This window comes from Sarcophilus harrisii, chromosome 1 (genome assembly GCF_902635505.1).
Source record: "Sarcophilus harrisii chromosome 1, mSarHar1.11, whole genome shotgun sequence".
NCBI lineage: Eukaryota > Metazoa > Chordata > Mammalia > Dasyuromorphia > Dasyuridae > Sarcophilus > Sarcophilus harrisii.
Window position 1 is genome coordinate 564,952,792 of NC_045426.1, and position 22,258 is coordinate 564,975,049.

The 22,258-nt window shown below is 38.9% G+C and overlaps 2 pseudogenes; one reads left to right on the forward strand and one right to left on the reverse strand.

Moving 5' to 3' along the window:
* The first annotated feature begins 1,493 nt into the window (after positions 1-1,493).
* On the forward strand, positions 1,494-3,473 carry LOC100928833 (annotated as a pseudogene).
* Positions 3,474-19,375: 15,902 nt separating this feature from the next.
* Positions 19,376-21,493, reverse strand: LOC100929343 (annotated as a pseudogene).
* Between the last annotated feature and the right edge of the window lie 765 nt (positions 21,494-22,258).

A 22,258-nucleotide genomic window follows, 5' to 3' on the forward strand; every position in this document is an offset into this window, starting at 1 on the left:
TTGTAAGAAAGTCTTGGCAGGTGTTTCTAGGGAAGTCTCTAACAGACACTGTTTAGATAGGGACACAAGCTTTTCATGTAGATATCACGGCAGAAATTAACAGCCTTAAACATAACTGGGGCATCCAAAGAAGAAAAAAATGCACAGGTGTGCTATACTTGTAGGAAAGCAGGACATCATAAGGTTTAATGTTGGGCCAGTTCAAAGAAGAGAAAATCTCCAGGGCCCTGTCCCTGCTGTGGCAAAGGCTTTCATTGAGCTGCAGACTGCCTGCTGGGAAATGAGAAAGGGGGACCTGCCTCAGCCTCCAGAAAAACAATAGGCAACACAATCATGTCATTACTCTCACCTTGACCAGTCAGAATAGAAATAGTATACTCCATAGTTACTGTTCCGTCAAAAGCTTCCCATGAGTATGGCATATCCCACTGCTTCTGTCTAGATACAGCAAAAACCCCCATTACCTCAGGATACTGTTGCTGTCATCCTCTCCCTCTGCCACTGTATTTTCAGGTTTTGCTATGTTGTCCATAGTATACACTTCAGAGGAAACTTGCCATACTATCAATACATGCCACTATGAAATCAGGGACCACAGTGTCTGTCAGAGACTTTGCTTTCATTCTTTTCATGATACGGACGCTCAGTGGGGTAAACACTTCCAACCTTGAATAAGGGGAATCCCATGTTTATTGGATTAGAGAGGTTCAACAGAAACGTCCCCTGTTCAGGATAAAGTTAGAAGGAAGTTGGTTTGAGGGCCTTATAGATACAGGAGCTGACAAAACTGTTATAAGACTCAGTGGCCCCCAGAATGGCCTGTGGAATCTTCTGTTACTAACATGTCAGGGATTAAGGGTCAGCCCTTTATTGCTTCCACACCTTCAGAGTACAATATATTTTGAAATCTAAGGGTTACCACCAGCTCTCTGAGCACAAGCTTACTAAATATCAAGCCTTACTGATAGACACATCTGATCTGACTCTGAAGTCCTGCCACACTGCTCCTAGAAAATCCAATGACAGACTCATGAGAACATGAGGGGAAAAAAAAAAAAAAAAAAAAAAATCACAGACTAGGTTTACTGCAGCTGCCCCAATATGAAGGAGAACCCTCTGGAAAATGCTGATGAGGATTCACAGATGGCTCTAGCTTCACAAAGGATGGAGTTTAGAAAGCAGAATAAGCTGTGGTTGGTCTTCACCAGACTGTAGAAGCACAGGCTTTGCCCCAAGGCACTTCTGCTCAGAAGGCAGAACTTGTAGCTCTCATAAGAGCCCCCCTCCTGGAGGAAGGGGCCAGGCTCAATATTTATATTAATTTTAAACATGCCTTCCATATCTTTCATGCCCATGATACAATATGAATAGGGGGATTGCTAACTTCTAAGAACTCCCTCTCAAGCACTCCCCCGAGATCGTGCAGTTGCTGGAAACTGTACATGCTCCCAAAGTTGCTGTTATAGTCTGTGAAGGGCATCAGATCAATGACTATGGATACAAAAGGAAACCAATCAGCAGATGCTGCAGCTAAAGCTGCTCCTGAAGGGTCAACAATTATGACTCCCGTGATCCCTCATCCTAGGCCAGACCTTAGCTCTCATACAAGCCGGGAAAAAAAGACTGAGTCTAAGGGGTATCTTTGTCCTCCACTAGAGGATACACTAACAGGACAGCTGCTCATTCCTCAATCCATCATCTGGACGTTAGTACTAGCCTAGCACCAAGCTAGGCACCAGGAAGAAGGGCACTTGGCACACTCCCTCTTCCAAGGGCCTGGCCTCTCAGAAACGATTTCCCAAGTCAGGGGCAACATTGTGAATTTTGTCTGCGACCTTTACTCCTTAACAAAGGTTCCTTTTGGCAGCGAGAACACCTCACTGTGATCCTTCATAATCTTTGCACCTCATCTTTGCTTTCCTAAATCTCATCAGGCCACTACATCAGTAGTACCTGGGTTAATCCAAGCTCTGTCACCCATGCGTGACCATGGAAAATTCACACCCCGTGCAAGATTCCCCTTCTTCCTTTATAAAAGGAGGGAATTAACCACATGGCCCCAGTGTTATCCTCTACTCACATGCCAACGACTTCCTGTCACCCACAGAAACACGTACAAAACCCCCTGTTGTACAGATGCAAAAGGGGAAACAAGCATTTCTATTGTGCCCACACTGTCCGGGGCCTGAGCTAAGTAGTTTACAAGAATCACTTCATTTGATTCAATTCATTAAAATGTGATAGGAACTTTCAAGGGATTCTCTGCTTTATTCAGAGAATAAGGAACCATTAAAGCTTTTAAAGAACAAAAGTACCAACGTTGGAAGGAGAGCTTTAAAAAAAAAAAAAAAAAAATCAGTGAGGGAGGAGGTCAGGAATCAAGGAAGATCAAGGAAGACTTCTTTACTACAGGCATAGTGGCAGGAAGAAGGATGGAAACGGCATCCCAGCATCCTCTGGGAGCACAGCCGCTGGGAGAAAGGCAGGAAGTAAGAAAGCGAGGGGGATGGCTACCTTCTTTCCAGAGCCTCACACTCCCTCAGTAATGGGGAAAAGCCACCAGCTGATGCCCTAAAGGAGTTTTCACAACTGGAAAAAAGATCCTCAGGAGCCTCTTGTCTCTTTCTTGGCAAGAGTCAGGAGCCTGTCTCCTGATGAGGTCAACATCCCCTCCCCCAGAACCATCTGGCAAGTGCTCAAGTCACTTCCAGGACAAGATTGACACCATTCATCATTTTTCTTTCAGATCCTTTTCCTTTATTTTCTGCTCAGAGGAAGAAGGAATATCAGAATCCCCGTATCTATGAGAAGCTTATCCAGTACTGCTCAGTTGATGAACTTGTCACCCATTATCCCAAGGATATTTTTGATCCCTCTGGATGGTCTGAGGATTCCTACTGTGAGGCACTAGCTAAAGCCCAGAAGATTGAGATGGACAAATTGGAAAAAGGCGAGAAGGAGAGAACAAAAATTGGGTTTCAGAGAGGCCCCAAGAAGGGCACCACAAGCAATGCCCCAGTCACAGCCAGCACCGGAGCTCCAGCTGCTCAGAAGAGAAAGAGCAAGTGGGATTGTGCTATCCCAGGGACCAAGACAGCCCAGCCTACCGTCCTTACCCCAACAACTCCCTTGTCAGCCATCGTCACAATGACAGCCAGAGGTAGTGGCCCCAAAATACAATCATCTCAACTTTGCTTGGCTTTCTTCAATGGTGTCCAAAGTTAGATAGAGAACTGGATATACTTTCTGTACAAGGATAGCTTCTCCTGGACCTTGCCACTACTATGAACTATGTAGAATGCACCACATGCACTGTCCAGACTGAAGCTTTCCATCATTGAAAAAACATCCTTTCTTGTCCTCATGAGAGAATCTGTTGTTCAGTCAGGGCAGGGCAGGTACTACAGGGCAGAGTGGCAGGAAGGGCGGAAACTGCGTCCCAGCATCCTTTGGGAGAGCACACCCTGGGAGGTGGGGCAGAAGGAAAGCAAAAAGCAACCTCTCAGAAGTCTTTGAGAGCCCAGGCACGGGGAGAAAGGCAGGAGGTAAGAAAGCGAGGGGGGTGGCTAACTTCCTGCCGGAGCCTCATACTTCCTCAGCAGTGAGCAGCGCCCCAAACACCTTCAGGAAAGTGTGTGCTCGAGGGCAGAAGGAAGGAAGGCAGCATGATGACAGCAGTCATGACAGGGACACTGATAAGTCGGATGATCCCTGGGAAGGGGAAGAGTTCATCCATGGTGATGGAGAGAGAGAGAGAACTGTGAGGAAAAAAAACTCAGCTCACTGCAATTTGCAGGTGTTCCTAGAAAAATCACGATACAAAAAGGAAAACATGAAGCAATTAACACCTCTTCAAGCTGCCATACTTAGAAACGCAGGTCAGGAAATTCCTGAAGAGGGACAAGAAGCTCTGGTATTTTCAGAGGATGATGACCAGGAGGATTCAGAGGACTCCAAGGACACAAGACTGCAGCAGCACAAGGAAGCATCTCTTCTGGATGGGGCATTCTCATCTCCTGCTTCTCAGCAATAGCAACCACCTCCACAGTCTGTTCTTCCTGCCCAAAGACAGTTGCCTACCATACCAGGACTCCACCCTGCTCCACCATTCCTACCACAGCCCCTGGCTCCTTCCTGGTCCACCCCTAGGAGCTACTCCCTTCTTAAGACCACTTGGAATGTCACGGTTTAGAGGGCCTTCACCTGAGTTTTTACTTCCTGGTCCTTCCCTTCAAAGGCTATGTCCTCCGGGCACCTCTAGCTAGCCCTCCACTTCCTCTTGAAGATAAACCCACCTTTTGCACCCCAACTTGCACCGGCTCCACCTGGGCTTTATCCATCAGCTCCCTTGGCCAGTCCACAGATTTTAAGTGCTCCACCCAATTTGATCCAGAGATCTAAAATGCATGATACCACTGCAGCTCCCATTGAGAAGAAAGTCACAGTTATCATCAGCGCCAAGCCACAAATCACCAATCCCAAAGGCAGAAATGATCAGATTTGTGCCCACTGCACTGAGGATTCAACGAGAAAACAAAAGAGCTACTGCTACTGTTCCCCAAGGGAAGTTGGAAAAGGATTTTACTATACCCCTTGCCAAAGTTGTCCCTCAATCTGGTCTCTACTCCTCTTTTAATATAGACCAGGGATCTAAGTAATAGATAAGTTGATCAGTAGAACAGGTTAGGTTCACAAGACAGAATAGTCAACTCTAGCAATCTAGTGTTTGACCAACCCAAAAGATCCTAACTTTGGGGATAAGAATTCATTATTTGACCAAACTGCTGGGAAAACTGGAAATTAGTGTGGCAGAAATAAGGCATGGGCCCACACTTAACACCATATACCAAGATAAGATCAAAATGGGTTCATGATTTAGGCATAAAGAACAAGATCATAAATAAGAAAAACATAGGATAGTTTACCCCTCAGACTTGGAGGAAGAAATTTGTGACCAAATATGAACTAGAGATCACATTTGTGATCATTGATCACAAAATAGAAAATTTTGATTATATCAAATTAAAAGGCCTTTGCATCAGCAAAACTAATGTAAACAAGATTAGAAGGGAAGCAACAAACTGGGAAAACATTTTTACAGTTAAAGGTTCTGATAAAGGCCTCATTTCCAAAATATAGAGAGAATTGACTAATTTATAAGAAATCAAGCCATACCCAATTGATAAATGTTCAAAGGATATGAACAGGCAATTTTCAGATGATTAAATTGAAACTATTTCCACTCATATGAAAGTGTTCCAAATCAGTATTGATCAAAGAAATGCAAATTAAGACAATTCTGAGATACTACTACACATTTATCCGATTAGCCAAGATGACAGGAAAGAATAATGAATAATGTTGGAGGGGATGCAGGAAGATTGGGGCACTGATGCATTGTTGGTGGAGTTGTGAATGAATCCAACCATTCTGGAGAGCAATCTAGAATTATGCCCCAAAAGTTATCAATCCAGCAGTGCTACTACTGGGCTTATACCCCAAAGAGATACTAAAGAAGGGAACGGGACCTGTATATGTGCCAAAATGTTTGTGGCAGCCTTGTTTCTAGTGGCCAAAAGCTGGAAAATGAATGGATGCCCATCAATTGGAGAATGGTTGGATAAATTGTAGGATATGAATGTTATGGAATATTATTCTTCTTTAAGAAATGGCCAGCAGGATGAATACAGAGAGTCTTGGAGAGACTTGCATGAACTGATGCCGAGTGAAATGAACAGAACCAGGAGATCATTATATACTTCAACAATGATACTGTATTCTGATGGAAGTGGATTTCTTTGACAAAAATATCTAACTCAGTTTCAATTGATCAATGATGGACAGAAGCAGCTACACCCAAAGAAAGAACACTGGGAAATGAATGTAAACTGTTTGCATTTTTGTTTTTCTTCCTGGGTTATTCTTATCTTCTGAATCCAGTTCTTCCTGTGCAACAGCAGAACTGTTCGGTTCTACACACATCTTTATCTAGGATATACTGTGACATATTTAACATGTATAGGACTGCTTGCCATCTGGGGGAGGAGGTAGAGGAAGGGAGGGGAAAAGTCGGAACAGAACTGAGTACAGGGGATAATGTTGTAAAAAAATTACCCAGGCATGGGCTCTGTCAATAAAAAGTTATAATAAAAAAAAAAAAAAAATACAGACCAGGGATGATGTGTATAAAGCTTTCATGAAAGAGATGGAGAGGTTACTCTGAATTTGTTTTGTTCTATGGAATTTTTCCACTTTGCCAATTTTATTTTTTTAGAGAGGTATTTTCTTTTTCCAGATTACTAATTCTGTTTTTCAAGGATTTGATTTCTTTATCCATTCTATCTTTAAATGAACGAGATGACTTATCCAGACTGTCTTGCCAAGCTTCCCTTTCCTTTTCCCATTTTTCTTCTAGCTCTCTTGTAAGACCCTTTTGAATTTCCTCTATAAGAGTCTTGTGTTGAGGACTAGATCATAACCCTGTTTGGGATTCATGTGGAAACAGTGTTTTTAGTCTCCTCAGGGTTTAAATTCTGCTCTCCCTCTATATAAAAGCTATCAGTAATTAGAGCCCATTTGCATTTTTTGCTCATTTTGTCAAAGAAGAATCAAACAAACTAACAAAACAAAAACAAAAACAAAAAACGCAGTCTTTTTTGGGGGGGAGAGGGTGCTGCATTGTATTATGGAGCTTCCTCTACAGACTGGGGGGGGGGGGGGGGGGGAGGGTAGCAGTGAAGCACTAGCAGGACAGCAATTGCTGCACTGCGTCTGTGCTCTGAGACTCAGAGCATGCTGAGACACTGCGGGTATGTGTGGCCAGGTCCTGAGAGCCCCTAGCTTTTCGGGGTTATTGTTTTTACCCCCGGTGTTTATAGCTTCTCTGCTGATCTATGGGCTTGCTGCCAAGGCAAAGTAGCCACACTGTAGTAAACTTCTCCCTGAAGAAACTGCTAAGATCACATCCCTTCCCCCTCCATCTGCTCACTGTGAGCTGCCTTCTGTACTCTCACTGACTGCCTTCAGTCTGTGCCCAATCTAACCACCCCACCTGGGAGCAAAAACAGACCTTTTCTGGCGAATTTCTAGGATATCTTTCTGTTGGTAATTATTTGTAGGTTTTCAGTCAAGCACCAATCCCAAGGCCTTGTCATGAAAAGTATTCTGAGAGCAAAGATGGAGCTTAAATAGATGTGTGTCCTCTCTGCTATCTTGGCCCTTCTTTTTCTTCTTAATGTGGGACATGACAATATACTTTCTCTGCCCAGTTTTTTTAAAATCCTCTTTTTTACCCAAGTCTAATGTTAGAGTTTCTTTGAGAAACTTTTTAGCCAAATAAAAGCAGTTTAGGAGCTAAAAAAAGAAAAAAAAAAAAAAAAAAAAAAGAAAAGAAAAAGATCGAGTAACAGCACTTTACAGAAAATGTTGGTGGTCAAGAACCAAAAGATGAAGACATAAAATGATCTTAAAAGACATAAAGAAACATCACTATGGAAAAAATTGAAGCATTGGGACAGTCCTTGGGAATGGGCCAATGATTATAAAATCATGGACATCAATCACCAAATTTCTTAAGTTTCTCCTTAGAGAAAGGACTGAAGAATTCCCTGTCAGAGAAAAGCATGGAAAATGCAATGTGCAGGTCAAACTGGACAATGCCACTCAAACAGAATCCTGAAGTCACTTTTCTGAAAAGTCCAAAACAGAACTCTTCCCCGCTAATATTAAAAAAAAAAATCAATAATTAGCATTAATGCAATGTTGCAGAGAAAATGTCTGAAGACCAATGAGGCTTATGTACAGATAACTGGAAATGCCTTTGGACAATTGGAATCAGGATAATTGGTATCAATGCCAGAAATGATCATATAAAGATTTTTTTCTTAACATGTTCCACATGTTCTAAATGATGAAACACAATGGAAATATATTCAGGGTTTGAAAAGATTATTGACCATTTACCAGAAGCACTTCGAAGATCCATCTAAATACATGGATACAATGCAATGAAAGCATTATCCTTTGTGGAGCTATAGTTCCAAGGAAAAACTTGGAAAAGTTGAAACTGACCACAGTTTGTGCTTCATTTAAAGAGCAGCAGTTCTTGATCCAGTTCATATGAACAAGACTGCTGGAATACACCCTGAATGCCATTTTGGTGAGGATGTGGAAGAAAGCATTCTTAAAGAGATTCTCACTATTTGAACCACACCTACTTTGCTTCTCCAATCCCCTGTTTTTTTCTGCTTTTTTCTGGGAACTTGTGGTAGCAGTTGATGACTCTTTTCCCTTTAAACTCTACCTACAAGAAGCATCTGGGAGATTATCAACACTCATAAAAGCTCCTGATCCTAAGGAGCACATTTTCCAACAGAGATTTATATCTCAACTTTGATTTCTACATGCTGTTTTGGTCTATGATTTATCTTTTTCTTTAGGACTGAACCAAAAGTTGCTGGGGAGGGGAGGGGGGGATGGATTTCCCCCAGAAAGCAGTGCTAGACTCACCCAGGTTTTATCTGATTTTTTAATTAAACCTGGATATACTTTTGTATTCCAGTTTGCCCAAGTTCTAAGGTAAAAAAGGGAGAGAAGTGTAAGAAAGTAAGCTACTCTTGAGTCAATATGCATTACCCTCCAGATAATTAAGCATTTACTTGATCATAAGACAGCCCTATACAGGCTCATTTCCCTCTTTTCTGACATTAGAGAAAGTAGTTGGCTATTACATGATGTGAACTTCTAGTACTCACTATCTAAAGCGAAAGTCACATATTTTTCCTTTAAAGGAAATTTAGTTTCTATTGAGGAACAAAGTAGCCAGCAATATGATATTTTCCACTTGATTTAAGTTGAAAGCAACTTTGCATCACCCGAGTAGTACCATCTTAGGTGTAAGATGAGAAGAAATGTATATATCATTTGCTGTATGATTAAATAACCAATATTTGGCAGTTCCTGGCACATAGTAGACACTTCCTAAGTATTCATGATTGATTGATCTTTAAAGACAACACCATCAAACAGCTATGAAATAGGTATCATTCAAAAGGAACCCAACTTCCCTGTCTTTGGGGTCTATCTTGTCATATGGAAAGAGCCTTGTTGGGTCCTACTCTTATTCATGGTGAAGGATCAGTTTATTCTTCATGTCTTTGTAGCACAGGCAAATACTCAATTTATCTCACTTAGGAAAAACTTTTCTAGAAGAGTCTCCGGGGGGGGGGGGGGGGATTTGCTTTCTCCCCCCCCCCCCCCCAAGCAAATTTTTGTAGAGGTTTAAAAGCTCCACAGTTTTATTGTGATTATATCAGTTTTACCTAAAGGTATTGAATCTAATACCACACACTTATGTTTTCTAATTCTTTAAAGTTTGCAAAACACTCATATTATTTAATTCTTTGAGGTAAGTACTATTTTCCCCATTTGGCAAATACAACTCAGTTAAGTCTATTTTAAAAGCTAACTGCTATCAAGACCTACTGTTGAACCTATAGGACAGAAAATATCCATTACAGAAGCAAATTTTTCTTCTTGTCAAGAAAAAGAGCATCAGGAAGGAAAGTGAGACTAAAGTATTGAAGAGGTGGGGGAAATTTTCAGTATCTAATACCAGAAATCCACACTGGTCCCCCAGAAAGTAGAAAGGGGATTTGCTAGCTGATAGGACCATGTAAGTTAGTATAAAGATCTGGGATTCACTCCTAAGAGTGACATTGTCCTTATCATAGTGTAAGTCACTTTCTGCCTGACATGCAGTTTCCTCATGCCTAGAAGGAGGCATGAGGTGCCACTTCATTTACAGAAAACTCCTATGTAAAAATCAAAATACCTGAGCAGGCTATATGCTTGACTAAGAACACAAGACTATGTTTTAGGGAACCCCAACACGGAATTAAGATTTGGAGCATAGCAAGGCTCTAACAAATAATGATAGAGGAATAGAAGACTTTTCTGAGAGCTCAAGAGATGCTCTAGCTGTAACTAGTTTCTATTCAGCATATTCACAGGCCTTATGGTTACTATAAGAGCCAGAATCCTTATGACCGTCTACATCACTGGCTTCAGTGCCAGTAATTACTAAAGCATCCTCTTTTCATCATGTCTATCATTAAAGTTTCAGAAGTATATGAAGGCAGATCTGTATTTGACAAATGCTTTTTCCCTAAAGGCTATACAATGAGATACCCCATACTATTTTATCTTATTTCAAATTAAGCAAAATAAAGCAAAGAAAGATCTTAAGTTCAATGTATTTCAAATTATAAACACCTAGGTCCTAATCTAGTTTCTGGTGCTTACTAGCTCTTCAATGGTAGCTTGACCCCTATATCTTGACTTCCATTTCTATAAATTAGTGCTAAGTATCACCTGCAGTTAGCTACCTAGAATTGTGAGAATCAATTGAGAAGGAATTGTGAAAAGAGTTAGAATGAAGTTTATTTATATAGGGATACTCAAGCCCCACGGAGATCTCTACTCTGTATTAATAAACCCTACTGATAGGCAACATTTGATATTAGTTACTACTTCCTACATAGGATATGTTTATATGGCCTTTTCTTCTTTATACGATTCTTTCCTCAATTATCCCATAAGATGCTTCAGAATTCTGATTTTACAGATAAATCAAAGAAGACTAGAGAGACAATATATAAGTCTAGTAGTTAGCAAGCTCTAGGCATGCAAGATATACAGTTGGAAAGGGTCTTTAGAAGTCATCTAATTGACTAGCTTTATTTTATGATTGAGAAAATGAGATCTGGAAAGGAATTGTGACTTATTCTAGCAGACCAACTACATTCAAAGTATTTCCCAAATACATATTGTATGCCATATATGTAATTCAACCTCAATTCTGTTGCCAAACCAAGATCCTTCTACTATTCCCACGACACTCACTATATAAGTTTTTATATTGTTGAAAAGATAAGAAAAGAAATCTTTTGAGAGAGAAAAAAAAAAAGTGTCAACATCCCTAATTAAAGCAGCCAATATTTAAGCTGCTTTTAAAAAGAGAAAAACCTTTTTTAAAAAAAAAACTTTCCTAGTAACAGAAAAAGCAGGAATTGGGTGTGTTTTTTTTTTTTGAAAGAGAGAAAAAGAGAGCAGAAAATCTTCAGAGAAAAGACCAGTCCCTTAACAAAGAAGAGAGCTCAGTTCTTCTTCCCTCCTAGCAGCTGCTTTTAAAGGCTCCTGACAGTCTGAGAATGCTCATTAGCAACTCATCCTAACTGCCTTTGCTTCTTTTTCTCTTAATTTCCTCTTAACTCTGTACACCTGTACTAGCATTTGTTATCACTTTCAAGGACTGATGAAGCAGCAATTGTTTCTAGGAGAAACTGAGCTTCCAGAAGTAAAAAAATAATTAAAGCTTTTCCTGCTGGGATGAAGAGGTTTCAAGTGACTGCTTAAACATACAGTTAAAGGTATACAGGTAAATATTTTACAACAATCTCATTGAAATATGGAATGAAATATGAAAATATTTTCAAAATTAATCTTTATTATTGACTATTTCTCCATTACTTTTTAATGTTTAAACAATCAACGAAATTATAAATTAAATTCTGATTTGCAACTTGCCAGTTTCCAAGATGTAAATGCTCATACTGAAAATGGTCTTGAGCTGATTACTGCACAACCCTACTTATAACTTTCAGTTTCTGAAGTCCTAGCCAGCATTTAATCAAACAAAAGCTTAGTTAAGAATACAGTGGAAGAGCCATCAAAAGCCTTACAACAGAAAATGTCAAAATATGAAAACACACACACACAAAAAAAAAGAGAATTAGAGAAGAAAGGGATAGAGGAACATGAAGTGTTAGTTTATAGAATGGTGGCCTTCAACTTCTAAAAGACCTGAGATGTCCTCTACTCTAACTTTGCAGATGAGATAGTCATAATAAAAACGAAATATCAGAGATGTGAACTAGAATCCTGAACAGGCTATAATATTAAAGGGATGAACTGGAACAGAATTTAGCAATTGAATAATGTAGTCTCCTAATTTTGTGTAAAAAAAAAGAAATTGTGGATAAAACTAGTGACTTGGTAATATTCTTCTCCAAAGATCTCTTCCTTCCCCTCCCCACCTTCCCAACTTTTTCTTTCCTTCCCTTTTTTTCTTCCCTTCCCTCTCTCCTTTAAGAAGTATAAATCTCTGTTCAAGGTAGTTGCCCAGAAGGAAGCTCTAGTTTATCCTACCCTCACTCCATTTCCCTGCCTGTGAATTAGTATTCTCAGTAGACGTCCTTTTTTTCCTAACAAAAAAAGATCACTTTTTTTTTCTTTCTTTGAATTAAAGTGTCATATAGAAGGAGAATTAAAGACTTCTGCTTTAAGTGATGAAGCTCCAAGTGGGTGTCATCAAATAGTACAATGTTGTTTTCTTTTTTGAGGATATACCATTGAAATAACCTAGTGCAGATGGTTACTTGTTTGGCTCTTACAATGCATTCTCTAGGAAGAAAGCAAGGGTGTAGAATTGCATAGATAATTCCCTGGCAAAAGCTATGACCAAAAAAAAAAAAGATGTCTCCCATGGCATGAGCTAACTTGTGAATCTTTAGTCCTGGAATCAGCAGGATCTGAATTCAAATCCTGCCTCAAACAACTTACAAGCTTTGTGATCCATGGCAAGTCACTTAACCCTAGCTATCTCTAAACAAAAAAAGTCAATGGGATTAATTTTTTAAATCATGCTATGAGAAATCTCAACATGCCTAGAAAATTTGGTTATGACTGGGGCAGGAAGAAGAGAGACCATTCTGAGGTTATACTCTGAGCTTACATTCTAAGCACTATGGCAAAAAATACATACATGTAATTTGGGAGGAATGGAATCTTCATAATATTACAGCAGAACATCTTTCATTGTCCAGGATTATTCAAGAACAGTTTCTATTGATCTGGGAACAGAAAAGTAGATTATATAGAAGTTCCTCAACCACCTTATTTACAATTCTGCTGACAGTAGATAAAATGGAATCTAACTTTCCCCAGTTCTCTGACTTGAGCCAAGTCAGTCTCTAGGCCAAAAAGAAAGTAGTCATGAGGGATTTCTGCGGTGAGGCATTGTTTCCATCCTACTTTCCTCACCTCAGAAAGACCCCAAAAGTTGAGTTTGCATGACTAGCTTTTATTTCAGGCAAGATGTATAGGTAACCTTATTTAGGAGTGACATATATAACCCCTGAAACAAAGGGAGGCTCACAGAAGAGATGTCACTCAGAGGAAAACTAGTTATTTTTCTTGTCATTCACATTGTTAGAATCATTAGCAGTCACATTTTGGGACCTACAGTAGTCTTCATACTTAGGAAAATTTGCAGGATAGTCTAAAACCACTCTTGTTAGGCGATCAAGAAAGAGGTTTTGGCTCTGATGTGTATCAACAGAGATGAGGAGAGAATTTCAGTGCCAGAGAACCAAAATTGGGTGAATCGTCTTCAAAGTAAAGATGTAAACCATTTAACCCAGCAATACCAAAAAGGAAAAGAACTTATTTGTTCTAAAAAATTTTATAGGAGCTTTTTTTATGATTGCAAAGAAATAAAAATTGCAGGGATACCTATCAGTTGGGGAAAGAATGAGTTGTGATGTATGATTTAATGGAATACTACTGTGCTATAAGAAATGATTAATTCAATAATCTTTGAAAGACGTGAAAAGACTGGCATGGAAAAAAATAAGCAGAACCAAAAGAACACTGTATAAAGTAACAATAATATTGTTTTAATAATGAGCAAATAAGTCATTTTGACTATTATAAATATAATAATATTATAAATATTATAAATTTTACAATATAATAGAAAGTTTTATTTTATCCCATAAATTTAATTTTTTTTAAATCAATCAGAGTGAAGAAGCTAGAAATATTAGTGATATCTGAGTAGAATTCCTCATCAGTAGCCAGAAATTGACCAGGTCAAAACATGAATAAAAATAAAAGAATCATTAAAGCAAGGGATCTAATAAACAGAGAAATGCCGGTAGAAGAACAAAGTCCAGGTTCAAGAATCAAGAAGTTAATATTGTGTGAGCCACATATAATCTATATCAAATTGCTGATCTCAAGGAGGGAGGGGAGAGAGAAAGGGAGAGAGAGAGGAAAAGAGAGAGAAAGATTACAATTCAAAAAACAATTTCTAAGCTTTTTATTTACAAAACATATGCATGGGTAATTTTTCAGCACTGACCCTTGATCCTTACAAAACTTTCTCTTCCAAATTTTCTCCTCCTTCCTCCCACCCCATCTCCTGGATGGCAGGTAGACCAATACATATTAAATATGTTAAAATATGTTAAATCCAATATATAATTATATAGTTATCTTGCTGCACAAGAAAAATTGGATCAAGAAGGGGAAAAAAAATCTGAGAAAGAAAACAACATAAAAGCAAACAACAACAGAGTGAGAATGCTATGTTGTGGTCCACACTCAGTTCCCACAGTCTTCTGGGTATAGATGGCTCTTTTCATCACTGGAACTACTTTGAATCATCTCATTGTTGAGGAGAGCCATGAACATCAGAACTGATCATCACATAGTGTTGTTGTTGCCCTGTATAATGATCTCCTGGGTCTGCTCATTTCACTCAGCATTAGTTCATGTAAGTCTCTCCAGGCCTTTCTGAAATCATCCTGCTGGTCATTTCTTACAGAACGATAATATTCCATAACAATCATATACCATAATCCACTCATTTCCCAGTTTCTTGCCACTACAAAAGAGCTATCACAAACATTTTTGCACATGTGAGTCCCTTTCCCTCTTTTAAGATCTCTTTGGGATATAAGTCCTGTAGAAATACTGCTTGGTCAAAGGGTGTGCTCAGTTTGGTAACTTTTTGAGCATAATTTCAAATGCAATTCAAAATTTTAAAAAACAAATGTTTAAAAAATTCTCAAAATTTTTAAATGTAATTTAAAAAAAAGAAAAGAAATATATTGTGTGAATTCCTGTGTATTAAGATAATCATAATTTAGCCTTGTAATGTTATATAATCATGTCAGTTCCTATATCTGGTTTTGATCAGTGATACTTTATCTTCAAGATTCACTTCAATCCCTCAGTTATGGAATTCCATTTTATATCTCATTTCATTTCTTTCATGTCCTCTTGGTTTGAGGGAGATTTTGGCTCCTCTAGCTCCTAGCATGCTGCTATTCCCAAAACTGCATTTCCTTTGTAATGGGCTGGAAATGTTCCATGTCTCTTTGGTTAGAAATGCTCTCTCTCCTCTGATATTTTTTTATCTTATCAAGTTTCTACAATAAAACTTTTGCAAAAAAAAAAAAAAAAAAAAAAAAAAAACTTTTGCGTTTTGGCTTCAACTCCTTGTGTCTTTTATTTGTTTTTATTTGTTCATTAAGGGTATGTACTTTTCAGTATTCATTTCATGTTCTAAGTCCTATTCTCTAGATTTCTTCTTTTGTTTAGTTCCCTTTAGATAAAAAATTTTAAAAATTATTATATTCTGATCTTCCAATGCTTCTCTGCAATTTTTCCATAAGTTTTTCAACTAACTTCTTCCAGAGTGGTGTTTGCCTACTTTCTCAATATTATCTAATAACTCCAACTTTCCTCACGTAGTCCTTGCTGTGACAGCAGCTTCAGTGTATATTATTCAATTCCTGAAATGCTTTCATATTTGATGAGTTGTTGAAAATTGTGTTCATTATAATAATAATAAATGCCATATTTAAAAAATTACCCTGCCTTAATATTCCACATTTGGTCTATTAGTTGAGTTCATGCTGTTATACTCAAAGGGTTTTCTACAAATTATACAAGCATACCCACTTCTTGAGAATCATTTGAGACAATGGCGTTGCTGGTCTCCTATGTCTCTATTGAGTAGAAACTCCCAGATGAAGAAACACCCTCAGGAGCTCTTAACCTGGAATCTAGGAACTTGAATTTTTCATTTTATGTTTTGTTTTGCTTTTAAATACAATTACTCTTTCCAAGCAAGCAAAGTGTCCTGAATTAGGTCTCTGGGAAGTTTAACACAGTTCTCTGGTCATCTACCCATACTATGGAAAATAATGTTGCTAACAAAGGCAGTGAATTAATTAGCTAACGCCTTGCCCACATAACCTCGGCCACTATCTAATTTCTTCATGCTCTGTGCTATTTTTGTTCTCAACTCTTTCTGCCATTTACCTGAAACAGACACTCTACCTGTAAACAGAAGGAATTGATTATTGGTATGACAGTAAAGATTCTCTCCCACAAATAAGGTAATCAGAAGAGATATTTGAGGTACTTTCCCTTGGGCAGTGTTGCACTCGGTACAATGGCCCAATAATGAAACTGTTATTATAACTTTATGGATTCTAAGATCCTATAACCAGATGGCTAAGTAGTCCCATGCCTTCAAAACCCAAGCCATTTGTGAAAAGTCACTATACCTGATGGCATTTTCACTGATGAAATTGATACATCACCTTAAATGTTTGGGTTCTAGTTTTTACTCCTCTTACTTATCATGACCTTCATCTTACTCTAAAAAATGGTATATATTGTTCCCTACCCTAGTCAACTTTATAAAATTTATGATTGTAAACTACATCTTTGGGAGTGCAGAGAAGAGTTTGTAACTGAGCTGCTAGAATTGTAGAGTGAGGAATCCATGACTGAATTTGGAAGTGATGAGACTGGATATTTTAAAAGTATTTTAAAAGTCAAAATCAGTAGCCAGGGTTACCAAAATCATAAATAACTCTACCAAAGGGAGGGATAGAGCCCCAAAATGGAACAAAACAAAGGCACAAGAATTGAGGGCCCAATGTTAAGTGAGGGGGTGGTCATTTATTTATTTAAATACCCTGTATTTTTCATACTCTAGGAATGGGAAGAAGATTTAGTCTTCAAGTTTCCCTTGAATTTTCATGCACAGTGAAGAAACTTATCTACACACAGAAAGAGGACTATGGGAACTGAGTATAGATCACAACACAGTATTTTCACTTTTTTAATTGTTGTTTGTTTGCATTTTGTTTTCTTTTTTCTTTTTCCCCTTTTTGATCTGTTTTTTTCTTGTGCAGCATGATAAGTATGGAAAATGTATAGAAGAATTGCACATGTTTAACATATTGGATTATTTACCATCTAGGAGAGAGGTAGGGGGAAGAGAGGCAGAAAAATTTATAACACAAGGTTTTGCAAGGGTTAATGTCGAAGATTATCTCTGCATATGATTTGAAAATAAAATCTTTAATAAAATTTTTTTTTCATCCATGGGATTTTCCTACTTTCCTCTAAACCAATGTATACACTCTACCCCACAGGCCTACCTATGGTAGAATATCCAAGATTTCCTTGATTCAGTTAAAAGTGGGCTGATACTGCTCATCTGATAGCAGATGAGCAGGAGAAAGAACTGATTCTTAAACAGAAAAGAATATTTGATATGGAAGGTTATATCTTATTGTTTCAAGAGAACTTTATAAGATGAAAAAAAGATGGAACATCCTGATGGAAGGAATGATAGGTCTGGTTATTAACAATAATGATTTAATAGATAAATAAACCTAAATAATAAATTAAACATACCAGATATAATCAACATCTAAGAAAAATAATAGGAGAGAAAACAATAAAAAACAATATCTCTTTAAAGTAAAGTTATTTATTTTTCAGTTGAAAAAAAAAGACCAAAATAGTTATCTGCTAAAATGCTTTAAAAATGCTCTTTCACATATATTCATTCTATATACTATCTCACTCCTGTGACATACTCAACATATATATGTTGGAGATATACTATATGTGGAGATATACTATCTCCACATAATCGTATACTGTGCCATTAATTTTCTCAGAAAATTGTCATACCTTTTCCTGATTTATTGCCTAGACAACACAGTCACTGCTTGGGGCCTAACCTCCCCAAATCCTCATGATCATTCTGTAACCTTCCTGAACTAGAGCCAATATACTCTTTGGTATTTTACTATTTTGCAAGCTCTGACTATATAATTTTACAGGGAACTGAGACCAGGGAAACATATTTAAACTTCTAATTGTGCTAACTCTGGCCTCTAGCTGAGATTTCCAAAGGTCAAGGAAATATAAGAGATAATAAATATACTATATAATCAATGCCAAAAGAAAAGAGGCAAAGCAAAAGCAAAACAGTTAGTGGAAGAAGAAGAAAGAAAGAAAGAAGAAGAGAGAGAAAGAGAGAGCCATAGGGAGCCTCACAACACATGTGAAATCCTCTATATTTTGTCCTCATATGAGGATATTATTTTGCTCTTATATGATGGTAACAATGATTATGTAGACAGAATGTGAGAAAATGACGTCATAAATGTATAATTATTTTAACTGTCCTAGGTGCTAAGTTAGGAAGCTGGCAAAAGAGTAGAAATATTACAAGAAGTGTGGTCATTTATACCCCCAGCCTCACAGAGACTTTTTTTATTTATTTATAATAATTTTTATTGACAGAATCCATGCCAGGCTAATTTTTTACAACATTATCCCTTGCACTCACTTCTGTTCCGATTTTTCCCTCCGCTAGATGGCAAGCAGTTCTATATATGTTGAATATGTCACAGTATATCCTAGATACAATATATGCGCAGAACCAAACAGTTTTCTTGTTGTTCAGGGAGAATTGGATTCAGAAGATAAAAATAACCTGGGACCTCACAGAGACTTAATGATACTATGTGATCGCAAGAGTCAGATTCATTACAAAACATTTGCAGTTCTCCTGCCACAGTCAGAGATTTGTTATGAAAGGAGAAATTGGGACATGGTTGTAACAATTTCAAGTCTGTTCCATGAAATCCAAGCCTAACTGCACATAAATATAATGAGACAAAACTACTGCAGCTCTGTTTGATTTCAGATAAGTCATAAGTACATTTTGGAGCAGGCAATCATACAATAGAGTTCCACCTTGTCCAACAGGTCTCATAGCTAGGCTCCTGATCACATCAAGATACTTTCTGATTCAGAAAGAAAATACCACAATGAAGAAGTTGAATAGAGGATCTTGCCATTAGTTTTGTAAAGCCCATTTTCTCCTCCTTCCCAGATGTCTATGTCCTCCCTATAACATTTGACAATATTGCACTCTGTGAGCAGGTCTTATCATTTTCCTTCAAATGGTGTAGTATTTTTATTCAAACACTTGTACCTATACTCAATACTTAGAGCAAATCAAATTATAATCCTAAAAGGTCCTCATAAAAAATCCTGTTTAGATCAGGCTATAGTTGTTCCTCACATTAACAGCCATATCAGTAAATTCACAATATATAATAATTTCTAAAAACCATTTTTTCCTTAGTACCAATGAAGCACATAAGATATTTCCAAAAGTTTTTAGATTGGTTTTCTTTATTTTTAGTACACCTTGATACAAAAATCTATTATGACATATTTTTTTAAATAATCACAATCTGGAATATTATACATAAAATCAATGCATGACAGTGAACAATCCTGAATTGTTCTGGATTAGCATTAACTAGCACTGGTTAATCTGGAGATCTTGCCATATTACACATTAACAGGGTGAGCTTTGCTCAGGGTGAGCAAAGTAGAAAACCTTCTTGAGCTGCCAAAACACCATGGAGTTGACAAAGTGAGCCTACAGTGGCTCCTTGATTTCCTTGACTGGTGCCTGACTTCTGTCTTTTTGTCACCAATAAGTGCTAAATATTTTCTTTGAAAAAAAAAGGTATTTTTATTTATAAATATAATTTTAGCATGAACAGTATTATATTTTACCAAAATAATTACAAGTCAACCTCTAATGTTTCTTTCTAGTCATTCACCAGCAACTTGCACATTAGGTAGGGAAAAAATCCAATAGGAATCCCTCAATGATTGTTGTCTGTGTGCTTAAATTATGGGAAAATGAGCCTCCTGCTTTTTTGATTTTGAGTCTATTGAAAGTTAACAATCAAAAGTCTACTGTCCTATTTGATGTAAGAAGCAAAGAGTTTTTTAAAATAAGCCAGAAAAATCACTTAGAAAACAGCTGCTCCCCAAACTTGATTTTTTTCTCTCTCCATCATTCCTGGTAGCAATTCCCCAGGACACCACAGGACTGTTTCTTCTTGGGCTATAGCTCCACAGAGGGCAGTTATCACAGTGCATTGTACTCCACACATTTTGATGGGTATGCAGAGAAGTGCTTCTGGCAAAGGGTCATTAATCTTTTTAAACCCTGAATAAATTTTCGTTGCGTCTCGTCATTTAGAACGTGGGCAACATGCTTGGAAAAGATCTTTTCACGACCAGTTCTGGCATGGATACCGACCATAGTGACTCCAATTGGCCAGGGGGCATTTCCAATGGCCATCTGAAGATAAGCCTCGTTGGCCTTCACATATTCTCTCTGTGACATGAATTTAATAATTTCTGTTATTGATTCTTTAAGATCTGCAGGAAGAGTCCTGTTTTGCAGCTTCCTGAAAAGTGGCCTCAGATAGGATTCTGTCTGTTTCTGAGCGGCACTGTTCAGTTTGCCCTGCACACTGCATTTTACATGCTCTTCTCTAGCCTGGAGCTCTTGAGTCCAAATTCTAAGGAGAAACTTAAGGAACCTGGAGATGATATCCATGTCTTTGTAATCATCCCCCCTTCCTAAGGATTGTCCCAAAGCCTCAAATTCTTCAAAAGTAGCGTTTTCTTCGTGGGCTTTCAGATCATTCTGTGTGTCTTCTCCAGCAACAATGTCCTGGAAGTGTTGTTGCTCGACCTTATCCAAAGCTGCCTTCAAGTCATTCTTCAAACCCTTGTTAACCTCGGGCATAAGAATCTCGATCTTTCTTAATCGCTGAAATGCATCATAATCTGTTTCTCCAAACAATCTTACGGGTTCGCCTCTTCCTCTCAGACGCGACACGATCTCTTGCCTGGAAAGATTCATCGGCAACTTTTCCTTTGTCGGGTCTAGTTCTGCCACTGGAGAGAAGGACGTTAGCTGGTTCTCATCCTTCTCTTGTGGCTGTATCTTGGAGGCACATCTTCCAAAGTCAGCCTCCTCTTCTTTTCTGGCAAGTTCACTCCGTTTAAAGTATCTTTTACTTCCCTCCAGCAACATTTTGTCCTCCACCAGCTGCCGCTTGCGAGAGATCTCTGCTTTGAGATAATCTATCTCCCAGCTGCTCGCTGGGCTCTGAGGCACCCGAAAGCTCTTCCTTCCCGGCGACTCCCCGGAGGGATCTCGATCCACCCCATTCAACCTTGAGCCCAGAAATACTCTGCCTGCTCCCTTCTCGGCAGCGTTGCCCTGGAAAGGTCCGAGGCCCAGCTGTGCCTGGAGTTCGGGGGTGTCCTTAATGCTGAGAGATGAGTCATTTCCAGAGCTGGCCTTGGGGTCGGCGGCAGCTTCGGAGGCTCCATCCCGCTTATCCTGTTTCATTTTTTGTTCCGCAGGTTCGGCCTGGCCGTGCCCCGGTCTGTGAATGCTCCTGTTGCGATCCTCGACCTTGCCCGGGAGGAGGATGCTCCGCATGTCTGGCCCGAGTTCTCGGCTTCGCTTGCACCGATCTCGGGGCCCGGCCACATCACTCCCGCTGCCCAAGTCCACACCGCAATATTTGCGCTTCTTAGGGTCGCTGTGCCGCAGAGGCTCCGCAGGTGCCAGGTCTGAATTCCCTGCTCTCCCCATCCTGACAACGGTCACGCACTCCTTCTCCCTGAAGTACTTTGAGGATCCCAAAGCGGCTCTGCTCGCAGCAAATCCCACTCAGTCTCCACATGAGCTCCTTCGGACTATGGTGCAGCACCACAGCAGGCGCCTTTTATATCCCGCGAGCCCATACCGATACCGGGTGGGAAGTGTGAACTTCAGGTGCGAACTCCTCTCCATGCTTTAATCATAGGGCCTCTCTTCTCCAGTGGAGGCGGGGCCTTTATTGTAGTTCTTAGTAAAAACTTTTGAAAGCCAATTATATTCATCATTGCATCACATTTTTGTCCCTTCCCTCCTTTAATAATAAAGTTTTCTCAAATCATTCAGAAAGAATGAGATACTTTAAGGACCTAACACCATACGAGAATTTTTCCCCCTGAGGCAGTTGGGGTTAAGTGATTTGCCCAGGGTCACACAGCTAGGCTTTATTAAGTGGTAGGGTCAAATTTGAACTCAGGTCTTCCTGATTTCAGGGCTGGTGCTCTATCCACTGCACCAACTATCTGCCCGAAGAATTTCTAACTACATATTCAAAAGAGTGAAATTTAAAAGCCTGAGATCCTTCTTGTATCCCATGAGAGTAAC